This window comes from Schistocerca cancellata, chromosome 8 (assembly GCF_023864275.1).
Source record: "Schistocerca cancellata isolate TAMUIC-IGC-003103 chromosome 8, iqSchCanc2.1, whole genome shotgun sequence".
NCBI lineage: Eukaryota > Metazoa > Arthropoda > Insecta > Orthoptera > Acrididae > Schistocerca > Schistocerca cancellata.
Window position 1 is genome coordinate 238,952,226 of NC_064633.1, and position 16,869 is coordinate 238,969,094.

Genomic DNA, 16,869 nt, shown 5'->3' on the forward strand with positions numbered 1-16,869 from the left:
GAACAGTGGTCATAAGGCATTTCAGTGAGAATAGGGATGACAAGTAATATTGATGAGGGTAATAAAGTATTTTTGCTTTGGAAGGGCAACAAGAAATCAACTACAGTGAATATGAGTACGCCGGCCGCGATGGTCTCGCGGTTCTAGGCGCTCAGTCCGGAGCCGCGCGACTGCTGCGGTCGCAGGTTCGAATCCTGCCCCGGGCATGGATGTGTGTGATGTCCTTAGGTTAGTTAGGTTTAAGTAGTTCTAAGTTCTAGGGGACTGATGACCACAGATGTTAAGTCCCATAGTGCTCAGAGCCATTTGATTTTTGAATATGAGTAGTCAAAATAACGCACATGGGGCCAAGGATGTGGAACACAATCGATAAAACACAAAAGAATTCTACCATACGCCATAGTTCTGTATGTGTCCATCAAGGCTGTAAGAGATGAGAGTGACCCATCATGCTTCAGTAAACAGGTTAGAAAGTTCCAGAGAAGGCGCAGGTTGTTTGGGCGATAGGACATAAAAAGTTAAAAAATTCTTGGAAGACCTCAGTAACATCCGAGACCACAACAAGATCACTTTTGGGTTAGGAAAAGATATTGTCTTGCTCTTCCTCGACATCCTGGTCCGCCGAAAAACCTACGACTGTACAAGCCGTAGTGTATCCAGAGTCTCCAGTGATCTGGGTTATCGGGCGGAAGCCGTTTATGATGGACAATCTTTATACAAGAACTGAATGTCGTCCGTCAGAATGGTTACAACAACTAAAAAATATTGCAAGAAATTTCAGGAGATATTCCCAAGCACAAATCACTGGGGAAGTATCGTTACAAGATCGCTTTCTTTCCGTTATGTGGCTCAGTGACAGGGAAGAATAACAGGTTACCGTCACTTCTCGGGTGTACAAACTGTGAAAGATAACGCAGACATCAGGACTCCCGGCATTTACAAGATAACGTATGATAGTGGTCAGACAGTGCGCACGACACAACAGCGTCGGACTAGGCAGGAGAGTTGTCACGGAGTAACGTACACGGTGTGGGGCCACGCTAAAGAGACACTCGTGAAGCGGCTCCAGAGTCTACGCAACTGGGTGATCCGGCTCACCATGCACTCACCGAGAGAACACCAGCCTCCTGGCTCCAAGAGGACCAGCCAGGCCCGGGTTCGATTCCCGGCGGGGTCAGGGATTTTCTCTGCCTCGTGATGACTGGGTGTTGTGTGATGTCCTTAGGTTAGTTAGGTTTAAGTAGTTCTAAATTCTAGGGGCCTGATGACCATAGATGTTAAGTCCCATAGTGCTCAGAGCCATTTGAACCATTTGAACCAGCCAGGTGCCTCCACTACCTGAGGTGTTCCACCAGAATGCGCAACTCTTAGTTCAGAAAACGGCGCAATCGCGCTACCTTACTTGCGAGTTGCTTGCAGGTCCTGAACACCACAACGTAGTCTCACTTGCTTCTGTAGCGAAGTTTCGGCAGCACAGTAACCAGGAAACTAGCTCAGGAGGCACAACTTTATAGATTGGAACTCTGTAATACACCGTAGGGATAGTGGACAACCCTGTCATCACTGCAGCCAATCAGCTACACGGCAGTCAGTGAAAATTTGAAAATAGATGAGGAGCACTTAGCCAAAAGACCATTCACGTACAACCACTTGATGTGGCTGGAACTCGCAGGACTACATTAATTTACGAAGGGTTTTCAATAAGTAATGCAATACATCTTTTCCTCGGTATGTTTTGGTTAAAAAATACGGAATTTGTGATGGGATGTAGTGGACTATTATCGCTTCAACCCCCTTAGTTTCATGAACTTCCGGCACATGGAGGCTATATGTAATGTTCGAAAGGGGTCTGTAACAGAGCTGTGTTCTAAGCAGAGAGTTGTGAATCAGTTACTTTTCACGGAAAAGCAAAGAATCTCAGATGTTCGTAGGCGTCTAAGGAGACCAAGCAGTGAACAAAAATAGTCAGTCGTTGGGAAGGCATCTCATCATTACAGCAACGTTGCACAATCCTGAACGTTTTCCCGCATGCCGTCCGACCGCACACAGATGTGACTCCTGTAATGCTGGAACGGCTTTAGTGTGTTTGTCACCAGAAAAAAACGCAAACGAACTTCTCCTTATCCGCTACAGGTCAAGGCCTCACGTAAGTCTGCGCTCTCGAGAGTAGCTCCCCAAACAACAATGAAATAATTTCCCTCGTCCGCCTTACAGCAGGTATCTCGCACCTTCTGACTTCCATCTGTTTGGACCAATGAAGGTTACTGATGCAGCAAGATGACAGCTCCGGCGCTGATAAGGACAGTGGTACCATGCGGGCATATAGGCCCTACCAGCAAGGTGGTGTAAAGCCATCGCATTGAACAGAGATTATGTTGAAAAATAGGGTTTTTAACCAAAAGAATAACGAATGATATAGCGTGTTGGAATCCTGAATAAAATTAACCTGTTTTCAGAAAAAAGTATGTGTTGAATTACTTACTGAACGCCGCTCCTAGAATTCTTGGTTAGAATTAGACCCAATTTTTTTCCGATGCAGTTATCAGAAAGACAGGGAATAACGACTATGACGCTATTAAGGCGACGAAAGTTACCACCGTCGCCATGGGTAAAAAAATACGTAATGAAACCTGGGACAATACATGTGCCTTTTACATATGACAGACAGTTTTCTATAATCTTCTCAATTATTTTCGAAGGAGAACTTTATTTTTTGGTTCGTAGCTGACAGAGTATTTTTTTTTCCAGATACAGAATTTTTTTGGCTACACTTCTTATTTTATTCTTTACGGGGTCATTCCGTGCTGATCTGACTTGCTTCCCCAAATTAGTATCTCAGATTCTGATGAAATTTGGCATCTTGATTCCAACTCTTACCGATGTGTTTTTACGTCATAAAGAGAAGTTAGGAGACCTCATACTGTATTGAGTGGGTTTCTACTAAAACATAGTAAATGGTATGAATGTAAGCCGTTCGAAGCATCATCAAATCAAATATCTCTCGAAAACGAGTCGTTTTAGCTATGATTTCATATAATAAACGATAGGAAACTATATGCCGATAGATGAAGGATCTCTGTATCTCATTTTTTATTGATATAAGTTGTATGCTATTAAAGTAAACTGTTTCAAAGCTACGGCACAAAGATAATCTACTAAAAGCGCTCGTTTTGATTCGATTTATCATGGTAAAATATTAAATAACAACAGGACAGTGCATACAACATGAGGCAGCGCTGTGTAGATGAAGCCATAGTGTAGTTGATAGAGTTGTGAGCCGACAAGAAAAGGTAGCAGGTTTATGCCCACCTCCTTCCTAATTTTCTCTTCAACTTTTATTTCCTGAAAAATACTGAATCTTTCTAGCTAATTGAATAGAAGTATTACCTGCTGTAGTCGACGTTATTTACTAAAAATCTTTGATGTGCTCCTTTTCTTGTTGCAAACGCCAACGATTTTAATGCTGCTCCAGTGGCTAGTAATCTTAACATAACTGCCAGTTTATATCAGAAAGTAAACGCACGTTACACACTGGACGTTTGTGATTTTAAGAAACTTTCTGAAATATATATATACTACTGACCATTGCAGTTGCTACACTAAGAAGAATGTGCAGGCCAGGGCAGCAGTCAAATACTTTCTGTATGCAGAAAGGCCCGTACAGAACCTGCAACATGCGGTCGTGCATTATCCTGCTGAAATCTAGGGTTTCGCAGGGATCGAATGAAGGGTAGAGCCACGGGTCGTAACACATCTGAAATGTAACGTCCACTGTTCAAAGTGTCGTCAGTGCGAACAAGAGTTGATCGAGACGTGTAACCAATGGCACCATATACCATCACGCCGGGTGATACGCCAGTATGGCGATGACAAATACACGCTTCCAATGTGCGTTCACCGCGAGGTCGCCAAACACGGATGCGACCATCATGATGCTGTAAACAGAACGTGGATTCCTCCGAAAAAATGATGTTTTGCCATTCGTGCACCCATGTTCGTCGTTGAGTTCACCATCGTAGACGCTCTTGTCTGTGATGCAGCGTCAAGGGTAACTGCAGCCATGGTCTGCGTGCTGATAGTCCATGCTGCTGCAAACGTCGTCGAACTGTTCGTGGAGATGGTTGTTGTCTTGCAATCGTCCCCATCTGTTGACTCAGGGATCGAGACGTGGCTGCACGATCCGTTAAAGCCAGGCTGATAAGATGCCTGTCATCTCGACTGCTAGTGATACGAGGCCGTTGAGATCCAGCAGGGCGTTCCGTATTACCATCCTGAACCTACCGAATCCATATTCTGCTAACAGTAATTTGATTTCGACCAACGCGAGCAGCAGTGTCACCATACGATAAACGGCAATCGCGCTAGGCTACAATCCGACCTTTATCAAAGTCGGAAACGTGATGGTACGCATTTCTCCTGCTTACACGAGGCATCACAACAACGTTTCACCAGGAAACGCCGGTCAACTGCTGTTTGTGTATGAGAAATCGGTGGTGTAGCAATTTTAATGGGCAGTAGTATATATATATATATAGTATATATATATGTATATATATATATATATATATATATATATATATATATATATAACCGTACTTTAACTATATTCAATTTAAAACCGGAAATGGGATGGAGATTCAGTTGAGTTAACGAATAACTCGCATATCAGGTAGTCGTACAGCAATATTCGCTGTTCGAGCAATCGTCGAGTGTAGGATGTACTTTGCCATTTCCTCTGCTTTTCTTTGACAGTCGCTAAGAGAGTGAACGCAGCTATTTTACGCGCTCCATTTTCGTAAAGAGGCGGTGTCATTTAGGCGCCAGATGTCGTAGACTGCAGCTGGAGAGCGCTGAGGGCGCAAATCACGGTAAGGAGCACGTTCCGTGAGAAGTAACAGGTCGTTTCAGGGGGTGCAGCAACCACGAGCACATCCGGAATCAGGAAGACTTAATTAACATTAGTAAAGAAGCTACAAACTGTAGCTTCAGTGTTGAAGAACGCTGTTACCGTGCACGTTCAAAATTTCTCCGGTCAAATATTTTTTTTTCCAAAGGTTGCTTATTAACTTTTCCTAAACGTTTTAGAAAGGCAAGAGTGGAAAAGTATTTTATGACTGCCAAAGTCACTATGCCCTAGGTATTACAATTACATCGTTTCAGAGATACAGTAAAGTGAATTTAGTTTCAAAAAATATCGTAGCAAATGTTACTCCTTTTTTAGAAACCCAATATCTCGAACTACCTATGAAGCATGGTTTGTAGACTTCTATGATCAGATAGCCGTATCTTAGATGCAACCACAACGGAGTGGTGTCTGTGGAGAGGATAGACTCACCTCTGGTTCCTTGAATTGCAGGCGCACTTTTCTCGGTAACTATTGTAGCCACGTGGCATTAGCTAAAAAGGCCTTGATATGTTGGTATGTGGGAAAACTACAGCCGTTGTAGTTCCTGTGAACATGAAACTCTACCGGACTGTGACGAACGCATACTCGTGCGTAAAATATTCCCGAGGTAAAGTAGTTTACCGATCGGATCTCTGGGCGGTGAGTCTGTTGCCATGAATAGAAACAAAACTGGCGCTCTACAGTTCTCAGTGTGGAACGACACATGCCTTCATTTGGTGGGTAGGTTAGAAGATTCAAAAAGGAAAATGGATGGGTTGAAGTTAGATATACGGTCGCAGGTTCGAATCCTGCCTCGGGCATGGGTGTGTGTGATGTCCTTAGGTTAGTTAGGTTTAAGTAGTTCTAAGTTCTAGGGGACTGATGACCACAGATGTTAAGTCCCATAGTGCTCAGAGCCATTTGAACCATTTATTTTTTAAGTTAGATACTGTACGAATTTGTGAAGTGCGGTGGAAGGAAGAACGGGACTTCTGGTGTAGTGAGTATAGGATTATAAAAACAAATGCAAGTATGGGTAATGCAAGAGTGTGTCTAATATAATCTGCATATATATCAGAATGATTACCCTGAAATACACAATTCAGTACCTGGCAAGGGTTCTTCATCGAACCACCACCAAGCTATTTCCCTAGCGTTCCACTCTCGAACAGCCCGCGGGAGAAGCTAACATCTAATTCTTTCCGTGTGAGCTCTAATTTCTCTTACTCTATTATGACGATCAGTTCTCACTTCGTACGTGGGCGCCAACAAAATACTTTTACACTCTGAGGAGAATTGTGGTTGAAATTTCGTGAGGAGATCCTGCCGCAACGAAAATCTCCTTTGTTTTACTGTTTGCTACCCCAGTGCGCGTATGATATGCGTCTCACACTCACCCGTGTTTAACGACATTACAAAAAGAGAAACGAGCTGCCCTTCTTCAGACATTACCGATGTCATTCGTCAATCCTATCTGATGTGGAGCCCACACTACACAGCAATACTCCAGGAGAGGGCACATAAACGTAGTGTAAGCAGTATTTTTAGTAGACCTGTTGCATTTTCTAAGTGTTCTTCCATAATTCGCTATGTTTGGTTTACTTTCCATACAAAATTATACACTCCTGGAAATGGAAAAAAGAACACATTGACACCGGTGTGTCAGACCCACCATACTTGCTCCGGACACTGCGAGAGGGCTGTACAAGCAATGATCACACGCACGGCACAGCGGACACACCAGGAACCGCGGTGTTGGCCGTCGAATGGCGCTAGCTGCGCAGCATTTGTGCACCGCCGCCGTCAGTGTCAGCCAGTTTGCCGTGGCATACGGAGCTCCATCGCAGTCTTTAACACTGGTAGCATGCCGCGACAGCGTGGACGTGAACCGTATGTGCAGTTGACGGACTTTGAGCGAGGGCGTATAGTGGGCATGCGGGAGGCCGGGTGGACGTACCGCCGAATTGCTCAACACGTGGGGCGTGAGGTCTCCACAGTACATCGATGTTGTCGCCAGTGGTCGGCGGAAGGTGCACGTGCCCGTCGACCTGGGACCGGACCGCAGCGACGCACGGATGCACGCCAAGACCGTAGGATCCTACGCAGTGCCGTAGGGGACCGCACCGCCACTTCCCAGCAAATTAGGGACACTGTTGCTCCTGGGGTATCGGCGAGGACCATTCGCAACCGTCTCCATGAAGCTGGGCTACGGTCCCGCACACCGTTAGGCCGTCTTCCGCTCACGCCCCAACATCGTGCAGCCCGCCTCCAGTGGTGTCGCGACAGGCGTGAATGGAGGGACGAATGGAGACGTGTCGTCTTCAGCGATGAGAGTCGCTTCTGCCTTGGTGCCAATGATAGTCGTATGCGTGTTTGGCGCCGTGCAGGTGAGCGCCACAATCAGGACTGCATACGACCGAGGCACACAGGCCCAACACCCGGCGTCATGGTGTGGGGAGCGATCTCCTACACTGGCCGTACACCACTGGTGATCGTCGAGGGGACACTGAGTAGTGCACGGTACATCCAAACCGTCATCGAACCCATCGTTCCACCATTCCTAGATCGGCAAGGGAACTTGCTGTTCCAACAGGACAATGCACGTCCGCATGTATCCCGTGCCACCCAACGTGCTCTAGAAGGTGTAAGTCAACTACCCTGGCCAGCAAGATCTCCGGATCTGTCCCCCATTGAGCGTGTTTGGGACTGGATGAAGCGTCGTCTCACGCGGTCTGCACGTCCAGCGCGAACGCTGGTCCAACTGAGGCGCCAGGTGGAAATGGCATGGCAAGCCGTTCCACAGGACTACATCCAGCATCTCTACGATCGTCTCCATGGGAGAATAGCAGCCTGCATTGCTGCGAAAGGTGGATATACACTGTACTAGTGCCGACATTGTGTATGCTCTGTTGCCTGTGCCTATGTGCCTGTGGTTCTGTCAGTGTGATCATGTGATGTATCTGACCCCAGGAATGTGTCAATAAAGTTTCCCCTTCCTGGGACAATGAATTCACGGTGTTCTTATTTCAATTTCCAGGAGTGTATATGTGATAGTTCCAATATAAGCTGTATGTAATTGTAAGCCCTAAGTATAAGTAAGAAAATAAGTGTACGAGTAAGTTACTACGAGCAACATAGTGTACGCATTACTATAATAAAACAGACACTAACTCGACACCCAGCACAGCAGTACAAGTTAATATGCCGACAACCTCCACAAATGGAGATAAAATAAATTAATCAAATCGTAAGGGATAAAAAAATTGAAATATGGTTGGAGACATCAGTGTGATAGGAGGAAAAGGACGAGAGGGGAAAAACAGTAGGAGAACGCGAACTGTTGGAGGCGATGAAGGGTAAAGCCTCCCGGTACAGTTTTGTACATATCATAATTTAATCATACTAAAAAGAATTTAATGACACTAATACTTGGTTCAAAAATCACGAAATAAAGTTGTGTAACTGGAAGACGCCTGAAAACACTGGATGGACACAAATAAAATATATAATGGTTGGACGGAGATTTTTAAACCAGATTTGAAACTGCAAACAAATGCCAGGGGCAATTGTGAACACTTGTCATAATTTTTCGTTGTTAACTCCAGATCACAAAAGAAAAAAATGAAAGAAATGTTGGAATATAAGAAGGTGAGACCTAAATAAGCCGAAAGAGTCAAAAGTTGTTGACATTTTCAGAGTGAGAATTAGGCAACATCGGACAGAAACAGAGCAAAGTAATAACCTTTAACAGAAGACAAATGGATAGTTTCGAGAGATGAAGTAGTGAAGGCAGTAGAGGACCAAACAAGCAAAAAGACAGGGCCAAGTAGAAATCCTTGGATAACGTACGAGATACTCATCTGAATGATGACAGAAAGAAATAGGAAAATGGAGTAAATGAGACACGCAAAAGGGAATACATATGTTTACACAGTGAGATTGACGTAAGGTGCAAAATCGCGAAACAGAAATGACTAGACGAGAAATGCAAGGCTGTAGAAGCATGTATGACTATGGGAAAGATAGATGCAGCATATAGGAAAAATGAGACACCTTTGGAGGAAACAAAAGTATCTGCGTGAATAATAAGAGCTCAAAAGGCAAGCTTGTACTATGTAAAAAAGGGAAGACTGAAAGATGGAAGGAATACATAGAGGGTCTATGTGAGCGAAAACAAACTTGAAGCCAATATTGTTGAAACAGAAGAGGAAGTGAAGGAAGATTAAAATGGATATGTGATATTGGGAGAAGTATTTGACGAAGCTATCAAAGACTTGAATCAGAACGAAATTCCTGAAGCAGACGACATTGTGTCAGAAAAATTGAGATCCTTAGAAAAGGCGACGACAAAAGTATTTTGCCTTGTGTACAAATATATCAGACAGGAGAAACACCCTGAGACCTTAAGATAAATGTAATAAATTCTGTTCCAAAGCAAGTAGATGCTGACAAGTATGAATATTAGTGAAACGTCAGTTTTATAAGTCTTGGTTGCAAAATACTGACTCGAATTATTTGCATAAAACTGATAAAATCGGTAGAAGATGACCTCGGGGACAATCAGTTTATATTCCAGAGAAGTGTAGGGACACGCGAGGCCATATTGTCTTCGTTCTTAGAAGACAGAATTAGGAAATGGAAAATTACTTTTATAGTAGTGCGTCGACGTAAACATTCGTTTTGACAAAGTCTACTGGAACACATTATTTAAAATTATGGAGACAGCATGCGTAAAACACGGGGAGTGGAAAATCAGGTGCAATTTGTGCAGAAACCACATTGCAGTTAAAGAGTCGAAGAACATGAAAGCGAAGCAGTAGTGGGATAGGGCTGAGACAGAGTTGTGGTCTATCCTCTTTGTTATTCAATCTGTACATTACGCAGTCAGTAAAGAAACCACGGAGGTACTACGAAGTCCAGGTTGAGGAGTGCAGTGAAGATGATGAAGCTGAACCACACCTAGTCATCCATGGCGAAGCGCAGGGGCTCAAAACACAGAATACATTATACCATTATACCATCGGTATAAGTACCAGAGCTCCAAAAGCTAATAGAAAGTACTGAAGCACAAATCGTTATAGGTTCTGAAAGCTGGCTAAAGCCTGAAATAAGTTCAGCCGAAATTTTTACATAGGAGCTAATGGGGTTCTGAAAGGTTAGGCTAAACACAGTTGGCTGTGGCGTTTGTTGCTGTTAGAAGTAGTTTATATTGTAGCAAAAATGAAGTAGATAGTTCCTGTTAGTTCATATGGTCAGAGGTCATTTTTGGCAATCGGAATAAAATAATAACTGGATCCTTTCACCCATCTCCCAACTCAGATGATACAATTGCTGAAAGATTCAGAGAAAACTTGAGTTTTATTTCAAATACTTGCCCGAATCCTAAAATCACAGTTGGTTGTGACTTTAATTTACTTTAGATATGTTGGCGAAAAAAAAAAGGTTCAAATGGATCTAAGCACTATGCGACTTAACATCTGAGGTCATGAGTCCCCTAGAACTTAGAACTACTAAAACCTAACTAACCTAAGGACATCACACACATCCATGCCCGAGGCAGGATTCGAACCTGCGACCGTAGTGGTCGCGCGGTTCCAGACTGAAGCGCCTAGAACTGCTCGGCCACTCCGGCCGGCTGTTGGCGAAAAAACATATTTCAAGCCGGACGTACGCATAAAAACCATCCGAAATTGAGCCAAACATATTCTCTGATAATTATTTCGAGCAGTTAGTTCTTGAGCCCACTGAAAACCTGTTTGACCTTTTAGCTATAATCCTTAGCTAATAACGAGCATCAGAACGGATACAGGGATTAGTGAGCACAGAATTGTCTTAGCGAGACTGAATATCGTATCCCCCAAAATAAACGAAAAATATGCCTATCCAAAAAGCATATAAAAATTCACTTGACGCCTTTCTGAGAGACTATTTCTGCTCCTTCCAAAATAAGAATGTGAGCGTAGACTAGATGTTTCTTGAATTCGAAGAAATTGTATCGACAGCAATTGGGGGATTTATACCAAATAAATTAACAAACGACATAAAACAACACTGTTGCAGAAACAACGAAAGAGGCTTGTGAAATGTAAACGAATGCAAAATTTCCATGATTGACGAGCTTTAAGAGTAGATTGAAATTTAGCTCGGACTTCAATGCGAGATGCTTATAGTAGTTTCAATAACGAAAGTTTGTCTCCATACCTGCCAGAAAATCCAAAGAGATTCTGATCCTATCTTAAATATGGTAGCGGCGAGACACAATCAATGTTCTCTGCGCGGTTGCTTAGGAAATACTGTCGACGACAGTGCTGCCAAAGCAGAGTTATTAAACATAGCCTTCCGAAATTCATTCAACGAAGAAGATGAAGTAAATATTCCATAATTGGAATTAAGACCAGCTGCCAACATAAGTAACTTAGAAGTAGATATCATCGGAGTAGTGAAGAAAATTAAATTACTTAATTGAAGCAAATCTTCCGGGCGAGACTGTGTACCAACTGGGTTCCTTTCATAGTATGCAGACGCAATAGCTCCAAATTTATTTATTTATTTATTGAATCATCAGTCTTCTGACTGGTTTGATGTGGCCCACCACGAATTGCTCTCTTGTGCCAACCTCTTCATCTCAGAGTAGCACTTGCAAGCTACTCCTCAATTATTTCCTGGATGTATTCCAGTCTCTGATTCCTCTACAGTTTTTGCCCACTATGGCTCCCTCTAGTAACATGGAAGTCATTCCCTTACGTCTTAACAGATGTCCTATCCCCTGTATCTTCTTCTTGTCAATGTTTTCTACATATTACTTTCCTCTCCGATTGCGTGCAGAACTTCCTCATTCCTCATCTTCCTCTCTCCACCTAATTTTCAACATTCGTCTGTAGCACCACATCTCAAATGCTTCGATTCTCTTATGTTCCTCTTTTCCAAATGTCCATGTTTCACTACCATACAATGCTGTTCTCCATACGTATATTCTCAGAAATTTCTTCCTTAAATTAAGGTTTGTGTTTGATACTAGTAGACTTCTCTTGGCCAGGAATGCCCTTCTTGCCACTGCTAGTCTGCTCTTGATGTCCTCCTTGCTCCTTCCGTCATTGGGTATTTTGCTGCTTAAGTATCAGAATTCCTTAACTTCACCTACTTCCTGATTTTAGGTTTCTCGCTGTTCTCATATCTGGTACTTCTCATTACTTTTATCTTTCTTAATTTTACTTTCAGTTTATATTCTGTACTTATGACTTCATTCCTTACAGCATATCATGTAATTCTTTTTCAATTTCACTCAGGGTAGCAAAGTCATCAGCGAAGAGTTTTAATCACACTCTTGAACCTATCTTTTATTTCCATCATTGCTGCTTCGATGTACAAATGTGGTCGTCCACTCGTATTGTTCCCTCATGGCTCTTGTTCATAATGCATATTACCCGTCTCGCCATGTAGGTTATCGCCGTGTTGATCAGAATTTCGAACATTCTGAACCATTTTAAACTGTCAAACGGTGTTTACGGTCGACAGGCCCTGTGAATGTGCCTTATGTTTCTTTCATCTTGCTTCCATTATCAACTGCAACGTCAGAATTACCACTCTGATGCTTTTACCTTTCCTAAAGCTGAATTGATGGTCATCTAACAGATCCTCTATTTTGTTTTCCATGCTTCTTTATATTACTCTTGTCAGCAACTTGGATGAATTAGCTGTTAAGTTTATTGTGTGATAATTATCGCATTTGTCAGCTCTTGCTCTCTTCGGAATCGTGTGCATGGTATTTTTTCGTATGTCAGATGATATGTCACCAGACCCATACACTCTACGTACCAATGTCAATAGTCGTTTTGTTGCCACTTCTCCCAATGATTTTAGAAATTCTGATAGAATGTTATCTATATCTTCTGCCTTATTTGAACGTAAGTCCTCAAAAGCTCTCTTAAATTCTAGTTCTATTACTGGATCCCCAATCTCTTCTAAATCGACTTCTGTTTCTTCTCTCATCACATCAAACAAATCTTCCCCCTCTTAGAGGCCTTCAGTGTACTATTTCCACTTATCAACTCTCTCCTCTGCATTTAAAAGCGCAATTCCCGTTGCACTCACCCTTGCTTTTAATCTCACGGAGGGTTGTTTTGACGTTCCTATATGCTGAATAAGTCCTTCTGATTATCATTTCTTTTTCGATTTCTTCACATTTTTCACGCAGCCATTTCGTCTTAGCTTCCGTGCACTTCCTATTTATTTCCTTCCTCAGCGACTTGTATTTCTGTATTCCTCATCTGATGAGAAAGTCTTGTCTTCTTTTTATTTCACTTCACTGATCCCTACTATATGTAGCTTGAGACTTTGTATTTCCCTTTTCAGATTTCCTAGCTTCTCTACCACATTCAAGCTTCTGAAACTCGACGTCCAGACACGTAGAACGTTATCCCTTCGTTAATTATTCAATCTTTTATCCTTTTTTTGAATATTCAATCTTTTTCTCATGGTCACCTCCTCTTGGCAGTCCCTTCTCGGAGATCCGAATGGCTAACTATTTCCGAATCTTTTGTCAATACAGAGATCATCATGAAACTTCTTCACTTACAGGCCACATATCCTGTGGATACACGTTATGTGTCTTAAATGCATTAGTTTATATTGCTTTCTGCGTCCTCATGCCGTTGATTCTTGATGATTCTTCCGCCATCAGGAGCAGTTTCCCGTCCCAAAGACAAGAGAGTGCTCTGAACCTCTGTCCGCATCTTCGCCGTCTTTGACAAGTCCGTTGGCAGAGTCAGGGAGACTTCTTACACCGGAAGTCTTCGGCCGCCATCGCTGATTATTAATCAAAACTTAAGTGGTGAGAGGTTTCGAACCCGAGATCGATGACGTTTTGATTACCAACCAAAGACGCTCCACCCTTTTTTTATCTCATTTTGCACGTTATTGGTCGTTGGACTTGTAAGGAGTGGACGTCACGTAACGCTTGTTCAATTCCAGCGTTGATTCATTTATTGAGAATTTTTTTTTTTTTTTTTTTTTTTTTTTTTTTTTTTTTTTTTTTTTTTTACAGCAGAGGGCAGCTAAATCTCTGACCGAACACGCTGAGCTACCGCACCGGCGGTCTCGGACCACCGTGTGTAGCTCCAAATTTACGTTATATACAACCGCTCACTGGACGAAAGATCGGTACCCAAAGACAAGTAAGTTGTACAGGTCACACCAATATTCAAGAAAGGCAGTAGGAGTAATCCACTAAATTACGGGTCCATATCATTAACGTCGAAACGTCGATATGCAGCAGGATTTTGAAACATATATTGTGTCCGAACATTATCAATTACCTCGAAGAGAATGGTCTATGGACACACAGTCAACATGGGTTTAGAAAACTTCGTTTTTTTGTAACACAACTAGCTCTTTACTCAAACGGAGTGTTGAGTACTATTGACAAGGGATTCCAGATTGATTCCGTATTTCTAGATTTCCGGGAATCGAAAGGCTTCTAGTGAAATTGCTTGCTTATGGAATATCGTCTGTTACGTGACTGGATTCGTGACTTCCTGTGTGAGACCGCACAGTTCGTAGTAATTAACGGAAAGACATCCAACAAAACAGACGTGATTTCTGGAGTTTTCCAAGGTAGCCTTATAGGCCTTCTGTTTTTTCTTGTCTATATAAACGATTTAGTCGTCTTAGGTTGTTTGCAGATGATGCTCTCGTTTATCGTCTAGTAAAGTCATCAGAAGGTGAAAACAAATCGGTTAAGAAAAGATACGTGTGTGGTGCGAAAATGGGCAATTGACCCTAAATAATGAAATGTTTGATTCCATCCACATGAGTGCTAAAAGGAATCAACGTAACTTCGGTTATACGGTAAATCAGTCAAACCTAAAGGCCGTAAATTGAACTAAATACCCAGTAATTGCAATTACGAACAACGTAAATTGGAGGGTACACATAGAAAATGTTGTGGGGAAGCCGAACCAAAGACTGTGCTTTATTGGCAGAAAGAAAATTAAAAAAAAAGTCGTGTGACGACGGCGTCCCGTCGGGTAGACCGTTCGCCTGGTGCAAATCTTTCGATTTGACGCCACTCCGGCGATTTGCGCGTCGATGGGGATGAAATGATGATGATTAGGACAACACAACACCCAGTCGCTAAGCGGAGAGAATCTCCGACCCAGCCGGGAATCGAACCCGGGCCCTTAGGATTGACAGTCCGTCGCGCTGACCACTTTTTTTTATTTAATTTTGTTCGCTTTCGTTCGTTGCATCTGCTCGGGGCGCACGTCGTAAGACACCCGTTTAAGTTCGTCGTTGATCGGTTAACTCAGTTTTTTTATTACAGAGGGCAGCTAACCCTCTGACCGAACACGCTGAGCTAACGTGCCGGCTTTTGAAAATGTCGTGTGACTAGGGCCCTGCGTCGGGCAGACCGATCGCCTGGTGCAAGTCGTTCGATTTGACGCCACTTCGGCGATTTGCGCGTCGATGGGGATGAAATGATGATGATTAGGACGACACAACACCCAGTCCCTGAGCGGAGAGAATCTCCGACCCAGTCGGGAATCGAACCCGGGCCCTTAGGATTGACATCACTCAGCTACCGGGGGCGGACACTTAGAAAATGTAACAGATCTACTAAAAATACGGCCTATACCACGCTTGTCCATTTATTTTTTGAGTACAGCTGCGCAATGTGGCAGCCTTATCGGATAGGATAAACGGAGTACATCGAGAAAGTTAAAAAAAAAAAGAGTAGCACGTTTTGTATTATCGAGAAATACGGGAGAGACAGAATCACGAACATGATACAGGATTTGGGGTGGACATCATTAAAACAAAGGCGTTTTTCGATGTATCGGATTTTTCCCACGAAAATTCAATCATCAGCTTTCTCCTCTGATCCTGATCCAGCTACTAGATTTCAAACATGCGACATGATAGTTGCTCGCTCATGACTTTGTACTCATTATAAGCAGATATTCTATGTGGCGAACATCCAGTTCCTCCTTTTTTAAAGCTCCACCATAAGTGAAATAGAAGCTCATCTAGACGAATTTATAACACTAATATAGTACCTATTATTGTAAATTGAGACATTGTGGCAAAGGGTTGATAATTATCAAATACTGGTTGTGTATTCTACAAGATGGGTAACACAGAATCTAAGGTGTAGTTAAGAGTTTGTTAATGAATTTCGTTGTGGTCACTTTCAGTAGCACTAAGGGAGAAAAAAGAAATGGAAAAAAAGGTATAAGAAGTTTACAACCTCTTCAGCGATAGTAGCAATTGATATTCTGCACATAAAATAATCTTCTTACAGTTGAAAAATTAAAATTTTTTACTGAACGCCACATATTACATAATAATTTGTCAGAATATTTTATGAAAATGAGAAAAAAACATCAAGTTAATTTATCAAGAAATCTTTATCACTCGAGTAAATAAGTAAATGATCATAAAATTGCCAAATCTATTCCGCGATATTGCCAGTTTCAGCTATTCCAGCAACAAGAAAATTTTTTGGGATGGCCTCTAAATGTGTTTCATTAATGTAATTATTGGAAGTGTGCACCAGTTGGCTATTGGTTTTTCTGGGACAAACATTTTACAAATCCTGAGCATAATGTCACACCAGATTCTCAACATAGGTGCCATCAGAAACGCAAAAGAAAGGGAGCTCTCTACTCTTACGGCCAACTGGCTGTTTTCAGGTCATGCATTCCTATCACTTGTAAATTCTTATTTAGGGACTTGCAGATAGTGAATTTTCCAGAGACCTATGTTATTTTACCATGTTGTGTGGAACATGCAGCTAAGAGGAAATACGTCTATACCTGTGATGCAGGTTCGAATCCTGCCTCGGGCATAGATGTGTGTGATGTCCTTATGTTAGTTAGGTTTAAGTAGTTCTAAGTTCTAGGGGACTGATGACCACAGATGTTAAGTCCCATAGTGCTCAGAGCCATTTGAACCATTTTTTACACCTGTGATGAATTTCATGTGTG